The sequence below is a fragment of the Mastigoproctus giganteus genome, chromosome 9 (genome assembly GCF_048544385.1).
Source record: "Mastigoproctus giganteus isolate SK-2022 chromosome 9, ASM4854438v1, whole genome shotgun sequence".
NCBI lineage: Eukaryota > Metazoa > Arthropoda > Arachnida > Uropygi > Thelyphonidae > Mastigoproctus > Mastigoproctus giganteus.
The window spans coordinates 143124586-143144752 of record NC_143583.1 but is presented as its reverse complement, the minus strand read 5'-3'; the positions used below and the strand labels follow the sequence as shown (position 1 = coordinate 143144752).

The 20167-nt window shown below is 35.9% G+C and overlaps 1 long non-coding RNA gene across 2 annotated transcripts in view; it reads right to left on the bottom strand.

Moving 5' to 3' along the window:
* LOC150080784 (uncharacterized) overlaps positions 1 to 20167 on the bottom strand; it is a 40131-nt gene that overhangs the window by 2510 nt on the left and 17454 nt on the right. For both annotated transcript variants that reach the window (XR_016547394.1, XR_016547395.1), the window contains one exon: positions 5140 to 5254. This is a non-coding gene — a long non-coding RNA (uncharacterized LOC150080784). The remainder of the gene's footprint in view (positions 1 to 5139; positions 5255 to 20167) is intronic.

Below are 20167 nucleotides of genomic sequence, written 5' to 3'. Positions count from 1 at the left end.
GATGAATAAAACTTGAGTTCAATAACTTTATCTAATACATTTTTTTTTCAAATTTCGGGCCCCAAAATTAAGGTGCGTCTTATACATGGGGAAATACGGTACCTACTTCCACAACACTAGATAGTTTATTCCATCAATCTCTTTCTCTTTCTCTGGCTAAAATATTTCTGCACATTGTCCTGCAGCCATCATCTTTCAATTTATGTCCCATTGTGCACAGTGTCTAACAATACTGTCATCATCATTAAACACTTCTATCACATTTAGTCATGTCTAGTTTCAAGCAGTGCAATTTGCAGAACCAATCTTTTGTTTTAAAAGTACTGTGTTTTTGACTAATTTAGTTGCTCTTTGCATCTGTTCCAAGGTGTCTACATCGTTCTTAAAATAAGACTTCTAGACCAGCATACAGCATCCAAAATACACTCTAACCACTGCTGTATATAATGAGATAATCACCTCCTTGTCTCTGCTGGCAAAGTTACAGGTGACCCCTGCTTAACGCTGATAATTCGTTCTGTAAAAACAGAGCGCTAAGTGAATCAGCGCTAAGCGAGCGCCGCATTCCCATAAGGTAACATGTATTTGTGAGCTGCGGTCGGTGCCATAGGATATTTCCTAATCAATAATAAACGGTAGTGAAAAGATGCACAAATGTCGGTCAAAATATTTAATATTCAAATATTTGTACATATAAAATATTTTGCATTACATACGTATATAATTATGTGGTAACTACTTATGTATCAAAATTAAACTTAAAATTCCAATTAAAATCATGAATTTTTGATATAAATTGATTTAATTTAATTAATGAATTTAATCACGAAAAATGTGTCGATTTTGGGTTGAACTCTGGCCCTCTTCCAAATAAACTAAAAGGGATATTAATTTTAAATACCCCGCAGCATTACCACCCAACAATAAAGTCAACCGATCCTTTGCCGCTTTGAAACCTGGCATGTTTTTTCTTCTTTCAATATGAAACTTTTTTTAGGCATTCGTTTCCACAAAAGTCCTGCTTCATCTTTGTTAAAAACTTGAGAAGTATAACACATAATACCCTTCTTCAATAATTTTAACAAGTTCTTTTTTGAAAGTTTCGTCTCCTGCACTTGCGGCTTCTCCCTGGATTTTAAATCTATTCAACCAGTCCTTACTAGTTTTAAATGGTTCCACATTTTTTTTTTTTTTTTTTAGGCGAGTTTTCTTCAGATGATCATGATGCGGAAAGATCATTCCCCGACCTTTCCGCATCCTCTGTATTTGGTGGTGACGGGCTCGAACCCCAGTCTAATCAAGAAGCGTGTGCTACGCACTGCTGCTCCTTCCCACCTGGCTACGGAGGCACCAACACATTATGTCAAGGAGCTGGGTATAGATCTATGGTGGAATCACCATATCCAAAAATTTCATTACTTCCTACATACCCCCACCTTTCTTCTACAGAATAAATCACGAATAGTTAAACTAATAGAAAAAATTAATCTGTGAAAAGATCTAAACCTCCCAAACACTTCCTTGTTCATTTCGCAAATATACGTGGTCTCAGTTCCAATCTCAATGATGTCCATTTCCACTTAGTATCTAGAAAACCCCAAGTACTTTTTCTGACAGAATCCCAATTATCGGTTGATTCAACCACTGTTCTTCTCAGTTGTCCTAATTATTCAATGTATGATTAGTTTTGCTTCAAAGGTGGTACTTGTGCATATGTGCACTCTGATATTCCCTGTCAGAGACAGTAACTTAGAGAAAAATTTGGAATTTAACTTGGAAAGTTTTTAATTTTAAAAAAGTTTAAAAGTAATGAAAGCAGTTTTGACAAAAACAGTTTGAAAGCAGAAGTGATAATGTGGAGAATACAGTTGTTTCATCACAAAACACTTTAGAAGAATGTTCAGCTTCAACTTCAATATGCTAGATATTGGTTATGTTGATTTTATGCAGAAAATAGTTGATGAAGAATGTTACAGTGTACTGTGTGATCCGTGATGTCCAACTGAAAATTACAAATTTCCCTCTGTTGCTCAAGGAAACAAAAATAGATCATTCAAAATGCACTGGATAAAAGAATTTCCTTATTGTCTTACAGTCATACATTTGACGACTGTTTTTGCAGAATTTTGTGTGTTATTTGGAGGAGATTAGGGTAGTCTTAGTTGTGTGAAACTGAGAAAGTTAATGATATAACCTTTATCATCATGCAAACATGTCAAGAATAATTTCAGAGTTTATGAGAAAAACGAATAACAATTTTTTTAAAAATTTTTTTTGTTAGTTGTTGGCGCATCGGCTTCTGTGGCCATAATGCACCTCCCAAGGTTTTTACACTACTCTGATCCAAGCCCAAGGCGGGATTCGAACCCATGATCTTTCGGTTGCCAGGCAGGCACTTTACCCACCTGGCTAGCCCGGTCAGCGAATAACATAAGAACAACATAGTAAGGTCTCAGCATTTTACTGACATCATGGATGGTAAAACATTTAAGTATTGAAGCAGTAATAGACAGTGCTAACAAGCTAAGAATAGAAAGCAATGGACAAAAATTAATACCAATCATCAAGACTACAATATTTTAAGGAATGCAAAATATCACTTTGAGGGGTCATAGAGATGATGGATCTATTTTCATAGATGAAGACAACAACAATAAGTTGAGAATGAAAGGGAATATCAAGGCTTGATTAAGATTGTGTCGATGCTGGTGACAAGATTCTTGAGAACCATTTGCAGACTTCTGGAAAAAAAATGCTACTTTTATTAGTAAAACAAACCAAAATGAATTAATTAAATACTGCAGAGAAATCATACACAGTAAAATTGTTGAAAAAGTTAAAATTTCAAAGTTTTATAGTATCTTGGATGACAAAACAACTGACACTAGCATTTCCAAACAGTTTTCATTCTGTGTTCGGTATTTCGACACAGAAAAGTGCACTATAGAAGAAAAATTTCTTGGGTTTACCAAAGTTATGAACTTGACTGGTGAAAGTTTGAGTGACACTATAATTAACTTTTTGGAAAGAGCAAATTTGGATATTGCATTCCTCTGTGGACAAGGCTACAATGGTGGCATTAACATAAGTGGAGCATTGAGAGGAGTACAAGGCAAGAATTCTGAAAATACAGGCTCTCGCTATTTACACACATTGTGCCAATCACAGGCTGAATTTAGCTTTAAACAAAGCAAGTACAGTACCCAGTATTTGCAATACAGTGGGCACAATTACAAAAGTTAACATTTTAAGAGGATCTGCCTCAAGAACCGAACTGTTGAGTGTGAAAATAACAGAACTTTTACAGTCTCAAAAAGCAGTAAAGGCTAGGAAGCTCTGCAAAACTCACTGGGTTGAGAGGCATGATGGAATTCTATATTTTTTGGAAATACTGCCTGCAGTAGTTTCTGTAATGGTTGATATAAGTAGCACTAATACTGTCAGTACCCATGCAGGAAGCAATGCCTGGTCACTGTCCGCAGCAATTTGCGAGTTTGAGTTTTTGCTGTGCTTAAATTTTGACAACGTTCTTAGCCATAACACTACCACTTTCAATTCAACTGCAAAGCATTAATGTTGACTTCTGTAAAGCAATTGCAACGGTAGAAACTGCTAAACCGGCATTAAATAGAATAAGAGAAAATTCAGAAACTGAATTTAGACTTATACAAAGGGTACTAGGAAAGTTTTGCAATATGACGCAACAATGAATCACAGGAAGCTGCTTGTTGCTGCATGTTGAGACATGTTCATACGTGCATAGTAGCCGCCGCGCCAAGTCGATGGGCTCAGTTATTCATTAGTAGTGAGAGTGTAAAGTGCTTGCGATGGCATCGTGGTCACGAAATGATATAAGGACAGTTTTGCGGTATAATTTCGTGCATGGTTTAACCATAGACCAGTGCTTAGAAGAAATGACTCTTGTACTAGATGATGATTGTCCACATCGTACAACGATATTCAGGTGGTATAGAGAATTCCAAAGGGGAAATTTCACTCTGGAGGATTCTGAGAGGCCGGGAAGGCCACGAACGTCAGTTACGGAGGAAAACGTTACTGCTGTGAGGAAAATGCTTGACGAAAACAGGCGAGTGACCTACCAACAGATAGAGGATACTTTGGGCCTAAATGCACCAGCAATTCGTTCGATTCTGCAAGATCATTTGCACGTGAAGAAACTTTGTTCTATTCTATAAACCACTATTCTATTTTATTCTATAAACCACTCCACCAGTAGTGGAGTGGTTTATAGAATAGAATGCCCGGATTGTGGGGAGCGTTATGTGGGGGGAAACAAAACGACGGCTCAGGGATCATCTGGGAGAACATTTAAATGCCATAAGAACCGCTGAATACAACAAGTCTGCTGTGGCCGAACATTTTTGGGAGAAGCAGCATCAAATCTCCCCGGAGGACGCTATTATTTTGGATCGTGCACATGGATACTGGGAGCGTAAATGGCTCGAGGGTTTACGGATTAGTTCATCCAGTAGGAATACAATAAACAGAGATAGAGGTATACGTATTAATCCTATCTTTGAAACAATTATATTAAGGTCTGATGAACGATTTTCTTTGCCACGTTCCCGAGACATTTCCGCTTCCAGTTCTGACCATGTGCCGATTGAACCACGTGTGGAGGTACCGTGAGCCTGCTACTTAAGATGTTGCAGGAAGTCATATCACTGTTGAAGAAGGGAGCTGACGATCCCGAAAGCTTCAGATTTTTAGCGCTTTTAATGTTTTATATTTTAGCAAATTTTATTGTAAATGATCTTTTATTATAGTTTTTAGCATTCCATAATAGTTTATTGTAAATATTTTTTTTTTTTTTTTTTTTTTGTGTAAAGATTGTAGTCATATTAAATTTTATTCAATGGTCGGTGTATGAATTTATATATTCTTAGACAAAATAAAATGAATTGTTTGCCGACAAAGGATTCCTCCTCCCAAAAAAAGATTATCATTATTCACAGAATATAATAAAAGAAAAAAACTCTGTAATACTATACTTTACTTTTGTTATTATTCAAAGATATCACCGCTCCAGATCCACTTAATTATTGAGGTTCCAACTGTTCACAGATGTTTCTATCATTACTGAACATTTTTAGCAAAAGACCATTATAGATCACTTACTGAAGCAAAACGCCTACTGTGACACCGACTAATACTATTCCAAGAGAAAATCTATTTCTGTACTTCTGTCCTGGAGTCCCTTTTAATTGGTTGAAAGGAGGTCTCTTCAATGTACCTAAAAAAAAAAAAAAAAAAAACCAACTTATAATCAGTCAAAAAACATTAATTTTTTTTTTTTTTTGGTTAGTTGTTGGTGCATCGGCGGCATAATGCACCTCCAAAGGTTTTTGCACTACTTTGATCCAAGCCCGAGGCAGGATTCGAACCCGCGACCATTGGGTTACCAGGCAGGCACTTTACCCACCGCTAGCCTGGTCAGCAAAAACATTTTTTAAAAAAAAATGGAAAGGCTTTTAAGAAATCTGCTGTGATACTTTGTAGTATATAATATAAACTTTATGACAAAAAAGGATAAACTTAAGGGGAGGGGTTCTTAATATTGGCTATCTACACTTAGAAAGATGCAAAAACAGGTAGCAAAGCAGTTTCTAGTTACCTATTTTATTTTTAATCTGAGAATTCCTCTGTAATGAAAAGGTGTTTAGCTAATTAGTCAAATTATTCTAGACAATTTATTATGATTCAATTTACTTGTTATTAGTCATTCTTTAATATGTACAGGTTATATAAGAAATTATATAATTTATATAAAATGGAATTAGAAAACAGCTTAATGCAGTTAACTGTTATCCTAAGTGTTATCAAAGGCCAAATCCTGAAGATTCATCGAATTACTAGGTAATGGATCTATCCTACCTCACCCCTATTTTGCCATCTTGTTCATCTGCCTCTGCCCTACTATGATAGTAACTTTAATGTTCAAGATATTCTAATTGGAAAGATGTTTCTATAGAAATCATTCCACAATATAATTCATTCCCAATTGATAGCCATACCTTTGAAGTTAATGTTATATTGGCCCATTTAAAAACTATGAAAAGTTTATGGACTTCATGTTAGAATGAGTTGCCTTGATACTGCACTACTTTTAAATAGTCAGTGCAAAAAGGTTAATGATAATTAATTCTACTTTTTACAATTTTAAAAAGGCCAAACAGCATTCTCTTTTATTAATTCAAAGTTCTAGATCACGTGCTGCATGGTATTTCACATCACACAACTTTAAACACTGTTCTATCAAGTAATTTTTACTAGAGACTAAGATCTATTTCATGAGGAGCTACAAAGGCTCCAGATTGTCATACTTGTAACAGTGTTTCATCTTTTAATAAATAACAGATAAATTTTACTACAAATACAAGCACATCTCCAAGACTACTATAGGATAAAAAAAATATTTTTATATCACACAACTAATGCAACAATTAGGGTCATACTTGGCAAGGTACAATTCTATTACCTGAATAAAATCATAAAAATAAAAACAAACTAAAGTGGCACTCACTTCTAGCAGTGTAAACACACACAATGCTCTACCTAATTATTTTATTTCATTTCTTTAATTGTGGATATGGCACTCTTTTTTGGTAGGGTGCATCTTCTTGGATGGAGAATCATGCATTTGCACTGCTGAGGTTAGGGTGGCCTTTTTTTATTTTTGTGATTTTCTTTTAGATTGTTGGAGTATCTTAGTAAAGTGGGGCCCCAACATCTGATGGTAATTCGTTCTACAAAACCCATTTTATGTTGAAAATATTGTAAGTTGAAACCAGTAATACATTGTAAGTTGAATATTGTAATATTGTAAGTTGAAACCAGTAATACATTCGTTCCCCAAAAACACAAAATAGGTGTTTCTTATATGTTAAAAATTAGTGATAAAAATAGTCATAAAACATCTTAAAATAAAAAAACAAACAATAAATTAGCATTTACCCTTGACTTGAAGTGCAGAGCTGATGAAATCAATGGTGGCATAATGGTGGTCGGACTCTATATCAAGCATCATGTGTCTTTTTGGCCTTTTGTTGCTACTGGTAAAGAAACTGTCCAAAGTGGACTGTTTTTTATGACTTTTTTATAGCTTTCTGAAGTAAGAAATGACTTAGTCCTCCATTTTGCACATTATGAGATCAGTGTTTTCAATGTCGGGGTGTTTTTATCACTTCTCCTAAATGCTCAACAACAAGAAATGACAGTCTTCAACTCTTCAGCTAACACTTTTTGGGTGTCTTTTTCTTCCTCTCCAGTGTCACTCTCCATAATTTTCTCCAACTCTTGCAACTCCTCTGTTGTTAGTTCACGGCCATGAGCATCAATAACATCCTCCTCCACATCCTCTTTGTCAACTTTCAGACCCATTGATTTTTCAAGAGTGACAATATCATTTGTCAAGGCACCATCTTCAAATTCGTCAATGTTATGGATAATTAAAGGCCAGATGTTTTACAAGGCTGAATTTAAGACCTGGTGGAAACATCATTGCAAGAATTTACAATCAGCCTCACACAATCCAGTACGTCGAACTTCGACCTTCAAAAATCTTTGAAGGTGACAGCATTTTCACCAGAGGTCGGGTGCAAAGCAACTGGAGAACATTTTCGTGGTGTAGATTTTCTTTAAGTTTGCAATCACTTGCTGGTCCATTGGTTGAAGAAGAAGAGTGGTGTTGGGTGGCAAAAATTTGACTTGAACAAAGTCAAATTGTGCCTCAAGAGATTGAACAAGGTTGGGATCATAGCTTGGCACATTACCCAGCAGGAGCTGTGCCTTCACAGGAAGTTTATTTTTCTCAAGATAACTCTTCACTGAAGGACAGAAAACCTCAAGCTCCCATTCATTGAAGACATATCCCGTAACCCAGGCCTTACTGTTACTGCGCCAAAACGCTCCCAACATGCCTTTGTCGACCTTTTGTTGTTTAAATACTCTGGGGGTATTAGAGTGATACACAAACAAAGGCTTCAGCATAAAATCCAAGAGGCATTGGAGCCTATCTTTCGTAGACTTATTCCCAAGTAAAATAGCCTCATCCTCAGTGATGTACGCTCTCCTGGGCATTCGCTTCCAGAAGAGGCTGGTTTCGTCAATGTTAAAATCCTGGTAGGTAAGATAATCCTCCTGACCAACAAACTCTTGTAATTCAATTTTAAAGGTCTCAGCTGCTTGTTTATCTGTACTGGATGCCTCCCCATGCCTTTCAACACTTTTGACATTTGTCCTTTTTTTTTGAAGCACTCAAACCAGCCTCTGCTGGCTTTAAAGTCCTCAAAGCGCACAGCACTGCCACTGGTCGATGGAGCTTTAAGTTTCAGATTGTCATAGATCTGAAATAATCGTACGAGTGATGTTCCGCACGCCACACATTGAACGATAAAAAAGATGCTAATTAGTTGAGAATAATTGTACAAGTGATGTTCCGTGCGGCATGCGTCTGAAAATTTCCACCCATGTATCTTTCCAGCTATATTGGAAAGCTATCGGTACCTGCAAATATCGTCGGTCTTTAAAATAATCAATTGTATGGAAGGTATATCGGATGTCAATGTCATCGTAAGTCGAGGCCCCACTGTACTCAGATATCAGAACTGCACCTTTCCAAGTACAGTAGATTCTCGATTTTCTGGGATAGATTGTAAAAAACAAATCCCAGATAAACAATTTCCCGATTAATCCAAAAATACAGAAGTCCCCAGACATACGTAAGAGATATGTTCCAGGACTTCTTACTCTGTCAAGTTTTACGTAACTCGGGAATGACTAGTAACATATTGCTACTATATTATTATTGACAAATCTGAATTCAGCACGATACTTGTTAATGTTTGACCATTTCCATATATTCTTATTAGTTTAATTTCCTCATCTAAATCGATTGCTTTCCTTTTGCTGGTAGATGTACTAGTATGACGTCGCTTATTCTCTTAGTCGGCACCATGATAATGGTCAAAATGAAATTTTCTGTAAAGAACTTCACAGGGTTAAGGTGAAAACTCACTATTATCACCCCAAGCGAGCTCACATTTTACTAAAGCACATTCTGGAGGTCAACAAAAAACAATAAAAACAATTTGCACTTTGTTTTATTGGGCGTTTCTGTTAGTGCAATCTATTATTAATGGGTAGTAAACGCGATCTAATTGCATTTGCGATAATACCAATAATACTCTCGGAATTCTGTGAGTTTTTATGTTATTATTGTGAAATGTGTCCCCCCTTCACTGAAATCTTCAGTCATATAAAAAAAAACCACCTATAAATAATTGTAAGAATCTTCTCTTTTTTTCCTATTTTTTTGCTTGTTACTCCGATCTCACTTGTGCGATTTGTGTGTACCGCAATCGTCATTATTGATTGCTTATTTTTTTTTGTTGTTGTTTTAAATTTTACAATCCTAAAAAAAAAAAAAAAAAAAAAAATTTGTGAAAACAAATTTATGTAAATCCATAGTTGCGTAAGTCCCCGACTTACGCAACTATGGATTTTACTGTATCGAAAAATGTCTAGCAACCTACGTAAAAAATATGGCGATAAATAAAAAAACTTGCCACGTACTATTCGTGTGTCCAACACGATGCTTCCCTTTATTTTTTGCGATGTCATGTATGGTTTAGTCACCAATATTATAATGGTTCATTAGAGATTTAACGGATGGGTCTAGATTCAGTTAAGGGTACAGCATCCAGACTGCTTTTCAATCTCAGCGATACAGGCGTGATTGATGGGTGCTGACTCCGTCCAGTGTCGCGTGATCTCCTGAACACACAGAAACATCTGGCACGAGTGCCACGCGGTGTGTGTCATCCGTAAAATTAAATAATTGGCTAATCAAATATTAACACCACGTGACATTTCTAACAGCGAAGTTCATAACCTGAACATATAGAAACATGACATGGGTGACACGCACCACGTGGCACTCATGCCAAATGTTTCCGTATGTTCAGGAGATCATGACACTGGGTGGAGTCAAACCCGTCAATCACTGCTTTTCCCCTCCTCTCCTCGCCGCCATTTTTGATGGCTGAACCTGTAACTAAATCTTTTTTCTAACTTTTGAATAATTTCAAGTCTTTGTTTAACTGAAAGCATAACTCTTGTGTTTACCCATCATTTTTGCAATTTCTAAACAAAACAAAAAAAAAAATATATATATATATCTGTATATATATTTACTATATAAAAAAAATTGACATCCTTGACATAAATAATGAAACAGAATTTGTCTTTTTGGCACTAAAACAAACTAAACATTTCTTCTCTTTTTTTTTTTTTTTTTTTTTTTTTTTTGTCAGCAGGTGTTGCAAGATAATAGGTACACTAATCTCCCAATGACAACTTATAATGCCGCTTGTCACTTATTTACGACTTGTAAAATATCTGTTTATAACTATTCTTGAATTTTATTTCTGGCTGATTTTTTTTTAATTTGGAGTCTTGAAGTGTCCCGGTTAATCCGATCCTGGTAAATCGAGAGTCTGCTGTAAGTTAATTGATGCCTTAATATGCTCATTAGTTAAATGGTATAATTTTAATTTTTATACAATAACACCCCTGGCTTTTAGCCATGAAGGGTATTGTGTACGGCATGTGCGTTTTGTATGCAATAAAGAGTTCTTCTTGTATGCAATAATCTTTCTACAATGCCATTTTATTTAAAAATAGCAAAACAACTTGCAGTAACATTTCGTTTATTCTGCTACAAGCACTAATTTCTTAATTAAATTACACTAGAAATTAAAGACCATCATCACATTTCTAATAATTTTGAAAGAGCAATTTGAAAGGTACAAGACCAGTGTTTTTCAACTATTTCTGGATAGGGACAACAAAAAAATAATAATAATAATAAACTACACATGCAAATATACTGATAACTATTTTTTTTAAAATATAGTATGTATTTGCACTTAACATCATATAGTATATCTTATATTGTTATAGGCAATTTCTCGCCAACCGGGCTAGCCGGGTGGGTAGAGTGCCTGCCTGGCAACCCAAAGGTCGCAGGTTCAAATCCCGCCTCGGGCTTGGATCAAAGTACTGCAAAAACCTTGGGAGGTGCATTATGGCCACAGAAGCTGATGCGCCAACAACTACCAAAAAAAAAAAAAAGCAATTTCACTTCACATCACATCTCTCTGTTAAGAGCCGTTTATTTTTGATATAAACTTAAAAACATGTTAGTTTATATCAACATTAATCAGTCTAATCTCCATGCAGAAAACTGTCTTAATGAAATCCCACCAGGCTGTTTGAACTTTCCCAGCCACAGAAATACAGGAAAGGATACGGAAGTCAAACTTTCCATAAATTTGAAAGCAGCATAACCAAAGAAAACACTCATACTACAGCTTAAGTGGTTTAGCTATGGAGAGAAATACTGACCTCTAGAGTAACCTCTCTACATGAGGTATTAGAGAGGGTGAAAAATGGTAAGAAAAAACAAAAAGAATGATGCTAAAAGGAAACTAAACAAACAAGATTATAAATTTCAAAAAAAAAAAAAAGCCATTTAACCTACAAGTAGTCATACTAAAAATATTACACAGTGGGTGCAAAGTCAGTGGCATATGATCTTATGATGAAGACAGTGTAGCTGCAAACAAGCTTGGGATCAAAAGAAAAAGAAACTGCATAATAGATCTTACATTAGGACTCAAGCTTGTGATGATATGTTGCTCGGGTTTTTTTTTTGTGTTTTTTTAATAAATGGCCAGAAATAATTTAAAATTGCAAAGATGGCATCTATTATAGTATCAATATAACATAGGAATATAATTCCAATTTTTTTTTTTTTTTTGCTAAATTGCAATAAAGCATGAACAATAAAGACAATCGCTGAATTACTGTTACACGAGTGGGCATGTCTTGCATTTTGTACACGTTTACTTTGCTCTTATTTTAAAATTTTAAAACCATATCAGTCCCATTGAAACAAAGTTACGCGATTGGGCATGCTGTATTTTTTATATTGCATACACACATGTGCTGCTTATGTAAGAGATTTGATTTTTCTACAGCCAAATTCTAACACAGCGATGCAGATCAAACATCAAACCTATGACAAAGAGAATCCTAAAATTTATGGCCATCAACTGATATTTCGATTAAAATTGGATGTGTGTGCACATGTAAGACTATATAGTACACTTGGAAGGGAATTACAAACAAGACAAGATGAGACATCACTCATGAAAGTCGTAATAGCAATGACCAACACAGAAGTATAAAATGAAGAGTAGGAAGAAGTAGATTCCAAAAAATTGAGATTAACAAAAGGAAACAAGTATGAAATTAATAAGTTTTAGAAAAGTGAAAGGAATTTTACTTATCTAACATTGTGATTATATCACTCACACAAACATATCAATAACTGCTATTATGTTTGTTAATAACTACTGATATGACTTAATTTATTGTGCTAAATGGGACAAAGTCAACATTACAATTATTAACCTAATGCAATGCTTCAGTTTTGAATAGTGTCATCATAACAGAGTAGAATTAACATGGGAAAATTAAAGAAACAATATTACATCAATTCAAGTTTCTTATCCAAATGTTGAATAAAAAATTTAAACTATGTTGAAGAACATGCTATCTAACAATACATTCATTTTAATCTACATTTTTGGAGGTAATAATGAATCCTTTTGTGTGAACTGCCTTAAAAGTTTTTCTGCTATAAACCAGCAAAGCTTATCTCTGTTCTAATAGCAGGCAGCTTTAATATATAGCAACATGAACAGACTTGAAAAGTCAGAGGACATTACATTTTTGTTCTGATTCTGGCTTATAAAATCCAGAATCTTATTTTATTATTAAGATGAGATGATGGGGCTGTTCTCTGAGCTTTATGTCCTTTTCCTTATTAGTCATTAGCACACTCCTAAGAATTTTGAATTAAAAAAAAAACTACAAAATTGTAGTTTTTTTTTTTTATTATTATTAAAAATTCTTTGAATCTTTAATAAAAAAGAAATACAGTAGAACATTGGTTATTCAGAATAATTTGAAAGGATGATTTTTCTTCTTCTTTTTTTTTTTTTTTTTTTTTTTATATTAATGGTAGTAAGCGCGCCTTAGTCAGGCATGCAGGTGCATAAGTACACATGCCTTGAATGACCGGGATTCAAGCCCGTGACTGCTGAATATGGTGCTGTTTCTTGTATTCTGTCTATCTTGTGAACTCCTCTGACTGTTTAGTTGTCCCGGAGTATAAACAGAAAATTTTTTTTTTATTTGAGACAAATGTTTGTGTTACAAGAGTATTTCAATCTGTTTTTTACTGCATATATCTGGTGAAATGTTGGATTAGGAAACCACGAGTGAGAGTTCAGTCATTCCCTTCTGTGAACCCATATTTTGTTCTCTTCATTTCATATTATGTTTAGTTTAGCTCCAGATCCGGTAAGAATAATGTCGGCTTAAAACTGCGCAATTTATTATTTTACTCAGTTTTTTTACAGTAAAATGTCAACGAAAAGAAACAGCACTAAAATGGGCAGAAAAACAGGAAGAATGTGATATAATCAAAGTGATATTGTTAAGGAACTTGAGATTTAGTAGCAAAAAACAAATCAAACATCATATTAAAAAATTACTTTAAATTTTTTCTACATAAAATTTGCAGTAAAATACTGGTGGTATAAGTTATTTTTTTAATTAAATAAATTCATTTTTTTTTTTCATTATATTTAAAGTCTTTTCTAATACATTATAACAGAATTTATCTTACCTTACATTCGATTATCTGGAAAATCTGGCTATCTGGAAGAGGTATGACATTAATTATTTTGGATAACTGACGCTCTACTGTAATGGGTTCTTGCAATTTTAACAATACTCAGCTAAGTTTACCATATTTTCTTGACCAATAGGGTCCACTTTTTTTTTCTCTGGAAAATGTTGCCTAAAATTCCTGCACATCTTATGGTCTCAAGAGGTAACCAAGCATATGAAGATTTTTTTTTTTTTTTTAGATCAGACTACATTGCTGTTTCTTAGCGTATTTGTGAGAGAGCTTATGTATATAGCACTTGTCATTTATTCCCAAAAGAAAGATCAATAAATCTTACGTTCTTCTAGAATCTTTAAATCTTGAAAGAAATGTGGAATCAGAAATTTTGCTGGTTACATTGTAGATGATGCACTCTTTGAAAAGAGCAAGTTCATAACAAAACTGGTAATAATGAGAATGGCAGTAAGTTTTTGGAACTATACAATACGTAAATTTGTTTTACACTGACATTTTGTTTGATAACAACTTGTCGTTCAGATATTTGTAATATTATATATACACCGATGAGCCAAAACATTATGACCAGAAGAGTCGTTATGCAAATCAAAGCAACTGTAGGTGAACTACAGCACGTGCACCAGTCAGAACACTGTATAAAAAACACCTGATACTGAGCTCCATTAATCAGTGTTACTCTTGTTCTTCAGATGGGAAAGGCAGCAGGCTTAAGCGAGTTTGACAAAGGCCAAATTGTAATGGCCAGACGACTGGGTCAGAGCATATCTGAAATGGCATGGCTAGTGGGATGCTCAAAATTTCAGCCGTGGTTAGTACCTACCGAAAGTGGTCCGAGGAGGGGAAACCCATGAACCGCCAGCGAGGTGTTGGATGACCACGGCTCATCGATGCTCGAGGTGAGCAAAGACTCTCCCGGATGGTACATGGCAACAGAAGGTAGAATGTGGTGCAACTCGCCAGTAATTGGAATGCTGGTGACAGGAGTAATGTGTCACAACACACAGTACATCGAAACCTGCTGAAAATGGGGCTGCGTAGCCGCAGACGGCTCCAAGTGCCAATGCTAACCACTGGTCACCGGTGACAGCACCTACAATGGGCATGTGGGCATCGAAACTGGACCTTGAGTGATTGGAAGAAGGTTGTCTGCTCCAACAAATCACGTTTCCCGTTACATCATGTGGACAGCCAGGTTGCCGGTGGCGGTATCATACTTTGGGCAATGTTCTGCTGGGATACCCTGGGTTCAGTCATCCATGTGCCAGGCACTCTAATATACCTACCTAAACATCATTGCTGACCAGGTACACCCTTTCATGGCAACGGTCTTCCCCTCTAGCGGTGCCATCTTTCAGCAGGATAATGCACCATGCCACACCGCCCGGATTATTCGAGACTGGTTTCCGAAACATAAGTAAGACTTCCAGGTATTGCTCTGGCCTCCAAATTCCCAAGACATCAATCCCATCAGGCATCTGTGGTTTGTGTTGTAACAGCAACTTCAATCTGCGGCATCTCAACCACAGACCTTGCAGAAGTTAAAGGATCTGCTGGTTACGTGTTGGTACCAGATACCACAAGACACATTTAGAAATTTTGTAGCACCCATGCCTCATCGGTTATGGGCTGTTTTGGCTGCACGTGGAGGACCAACATCATATTAGGTAGGTGGTCATAATGTTTTGGCTCATCGGTGTGTGTGTGTGTGTGTGTGTGTGTATTTTTTTTTAACACTGCACGTATAAAAGAACATGTTAAAGGATCAATGCATTTAAGATCAACAGTGTTCAGGTGCAATATCGAAAATGGAAAAGCGATTAAAAATATGGATGGAAAATCAGATTCAGAAGCAAGTGACCCCCGAGTCCAATGGCCATTCAAGCAAAAGCAAGAAGTATTTATGAAGATATTAATGACAAGTACAGCGAAAATTACATTAAATTAACACTGAGATACTCGGGCCCAAAGTTACCACATTTCTTTTCTAAAATATTGCCTTCAAAACAACATTGTTCCGAATTTAAATCAGGCATAAAACAACTAGACTTGCCACATCACGTGATATCATTAAACTTGCCTTAAAATCTCGATATTCTAATAAACAAAAATACCTTTCCCAGGTTAGGAAGCTTCACGATAAATTAAAAAATTACCTACATCCTAACGATTGGTCTGTATTGAAGACCTCCATAGATTTTTGACGGGAGGCACAGGCCTCAGAAATAAAAAACAGACAGGTTAACAAATTACAAACATTATCGGGAGGGTCAAGACACATTCATAAGAATTCTAACACATTGTCGCGGACTTGCGACCAAGTGTATACAAGTTGGGTGATGATCCCCCCCCCTGCATACACACAATGTGCTACCATAGAATACATCAGCTAGTTCGTAAACCCCCCTCACCCAGCATTCAACGAACTGACATATCAACAGGTTACAAATCTTTCCTCGTATACGTTATTGCAGGACCAAATTTCACTTTTATCCAAAGGATTAAATTATAATTTAACACCTCGAAAACTACCTAAAAAACAGTGTGTAATTGATATTGAATTTGGACTTCGTAATGTTCCACAAAAAGATGTAGTTATTCAACAAGTTAACCAAGTGGTGAATAACATAAAAGAAACACGACTTCCTCAATTGAATAAACATGACAGTTTAGCTTTATGTGAACTTAGGGAAAATAAAGACATTATTATACAGAGGGCAGATAAAGGAGATACAGTGGTAATACTCGACAAACCTGATTATATTAATAAGTTAGATTCAGTTGTTTCAGATACCTCCACTTATCTTGAAATAGACCCAGCAGTATTTACCAATTTGGTCAATCAATACAATAAAATGTTAACCATGTATCAAAAATAATGACTACATTACTAAGGCTCAGTTAAAGGCCAGAACATACAACATTCCTGCACTTTTCGGTCAGGTAAAATTACATAAGACTGGATTTCCCATTTGGCCTATTGTTTCCTACAGAAACTTGGCATTTTCATCCTTGGCCACACATGTATATAGCATTATAAAGCCCTTCAGACAGGCAATACAATTTGGGATTAAGAACTACGATACATTATTTAATAACCTTAAGGACTGTAGACTTGGCGACAACGACAATTTATTCTCACTAGATGTTACCTCATTATATACAAATGTAAATGCTGAATACTCAGATATTATTTGGGATATGTTAAATAATAACTTGATACCAATTAATTATACAAAGGTTCTTATTAAGGAAATTTTTCACTTAAACTGTTAGTTGAGGCCAACTATATCACCTTTCGAGACAAAGTGTACAAACAAATTTTTGGTTTGCCAATGGGATTGGGCCTGAGCGGCTTAATATCGGAGATCTATCTATCAACGACTGAGCATATACATTTGACACCTTTTAGACCCCGTTTCACATACTATGGGAGGTATTTAGACGATGTTCTAGTTATTACTGATAGTGGTACTATCCAAGACATTTTACATTCATTTAATAATATTCATTCTAGACTCAAATTTACATTGGAAAGGGAGGATACAGATACAAAGTCATTAATTTTCTAAATTTCACACTTACTCGGGACTCGAATAAAATCCAATTTAACATCTATCGAAAACCCACAAACACCGGTACGCTTCTACATTATAACAGCTATCACCCGTTCACCTACAAAAGATCGATTATCTTTAATCAATTTCTAAATGCCTATAAATATTCAATGACGACATCTGCTTTGGGTTCAGAAATACAAATCTTAACCAACAGATTCTTAAACAGGGGGTTATCGTCTTGCCACAATAAATCGAATTAGGGTACAAGCTAAGGATAGGATACAAAATACTACACCAACCAACAATAGTAATATCAAAAAAATACTTTATTTCTGTCCCATATGTTGAACAGTGGCACAAACAGATTCTTTAAAGATACCGACTGTTAATTTCAGAAACCGTAGAAATTAAATTAAACAAGAATTCTGTTAACAGCCAAATCTGATCTCTGATTCGTGAGCTTTTATTCGCATACGAGAATACAAATAATCCCTATTTAAGTTTTATGCTCACCCCTATTCAGTAATTTTCATTCCTGTGATCATGACATACGGTCGAAAAGCATTGTCAGCTTCAGAAAGGAAAATCATTTTGCAATTTTTTCGTTAAATTCTTTTAATTAATCTTCTTATTTTTAATTCTGTTAAACTGATTTTTAATCATTTGTTACTCTAATGTAAGATTTTCGATTTTTTTTTTTTAAATTTCTGGAGAGTATCATACGGAAGTGTTCTACATACTATATTGAGATAAATGTCTCTTATTATTTTATTTTACAAATATTGATATCAACGAAGAACATATTGAGCACTACAGCTCTGGTTCATACTATCTATTTTGGAATTCTGGAATATTCTAGAATTCCAAAAAAATTGATGAACATTAGTAGTAGTAGTGGCACTTGATGCAAGAAAGCAAGTGTAGGAGCTTATGCAGCATCAGCCGAAAAAAAAAAAAAAAAAATCACACCATACCCTCCAAATGCCTGTCCAGCTCCTCCTTAAATTTATTTAACCTATCAACTTCCACAACGACAGATGGAAGTTTGTTCCAGCAATTAACCACCCGCTGGCTAAAGGCAAATTTCCGCACATCTATTCTACATCTATCCTTTCTTAATTTGAACTTATGTCCCCGTAGGTTCGTATTCTGAACAAGTGGGAGGATCCCATCAGAATTCAGCGTGCTCAACCCATTCAAGGCCTTATAGACCTCAATCAGATCACCGCGCAGGTGCCTAGTCTCCAGCCACTGCAATTTGCAGAACTTAAGCCTCTCTTGGTAAGAGGATCCCTTCATTCCCCTCACCAATCGTGTTGCTCTTCTCTGTACACGCTCAAGCAAATCTACATTTTTCCTAAAATGAGGCCTCCAGACCTGTACGCAGTACTCAAGGCGTGGCCTGACCATTGCCTTATACAGAGGGACAATCACCTCCTTTTCCCTGCTAGCAAAATTCCTATATATCATTGACAAAACCCCGTGACCTGCCCTAGCAGCCTGTCTGCATTGCTCAGAAAACTTCATATCTGACTGCACAATTATTCCCAGGTCTTTTTCATTTTCTACCACCTTAAGTGTAGTACCACACAGTTGGTACGTTTCTCTGGGGTTACTTCTACCCATATGCAGTACTTTGCATTTGTCAAGGTTAAACTTCAGTTGCCACTTCTTAGCCCATCTGCCCAAATTATCTAGATCCTGTTGCAGTAGCACACTGCCATGACTGTCATTAACAACCCTGCCAACCTTTGTGTCATCTGCAAACTTCGACATTAAGCTTGATATACCTTCATCAATATCATTGATAAATATACAAAACAACAGTGGACCCAACACCGAACCCTGTGGGACTCCACTAATAACATTAGTCCACGAAGAGCAGCACCCATTGATTACCACCCTCTGTCTTCTCCCACTTAACCATCCTTTTATCCATTGTAGCAACTTACCCTTAATACCATTCTGCTCCAATTTGTACAGTAGTCTTCCATGCGCAACAGTGTCAAAAGCTTTCCTGAAATCCAAGTATATGATATCAAAATTATTTTTTGCATCCAGTTCCTTTGTGACCACATCATAATAACCAATCAAATTTGTCAGACAAGACTTTCCCTTAACAAACCCATGCTGTGTCTGAATTATTGCTGCAGTCTTGTCTAGATGATCCTGCAATGCATCTTTAACCAGTGACTCCATTATTTTACCTGGAACAGAAGTTAAACTAACTGGTCTGTAATTACTTGCACCCTTCAACAGTCACCCTTCGAACCTCCTTTGTGAATTGGGGATACATTTGCACATCTCCAGTCCGTGGGAACCTCCCCTGAATCCAAGGATGCTCTCATAATTATGGCTAAGGGTTTGCTTAGTTGCTTTGCCGCCTCCTTTAATATAACTGGATAGATCCCATCCACCCCAGGTGCCTTTCTTATGTTTAACTTCAACAATTTCTCCTCCACTTTGCTCTCAGTTATTACAAAATCATTAAGCACACTGCTACAATTTGATAACCTTCTTCCATTTTCAAACTGTAATAATTCCTCACGTGTGAATGTAGATGCAAAATACTCATTCAGTTTGTTTGCTATCTGAGCAGGATCATCAACAGTCAAACCATCGATGTCAAGTGGACCAATCATATTCATTCCCTTCCTTTTAGAGTTTATATAAGTAAAGAAATCCTTGCTGTTTTTCTTAGCATCTTTTGCCAAAGATTTCTCGTAATCCGCCTTTGCCTGCCGAACCTCCTTTGTGACCTGATTACAGACTAGGTTATATCTGCTACAGGCTTCTGCGTCGCCTGATA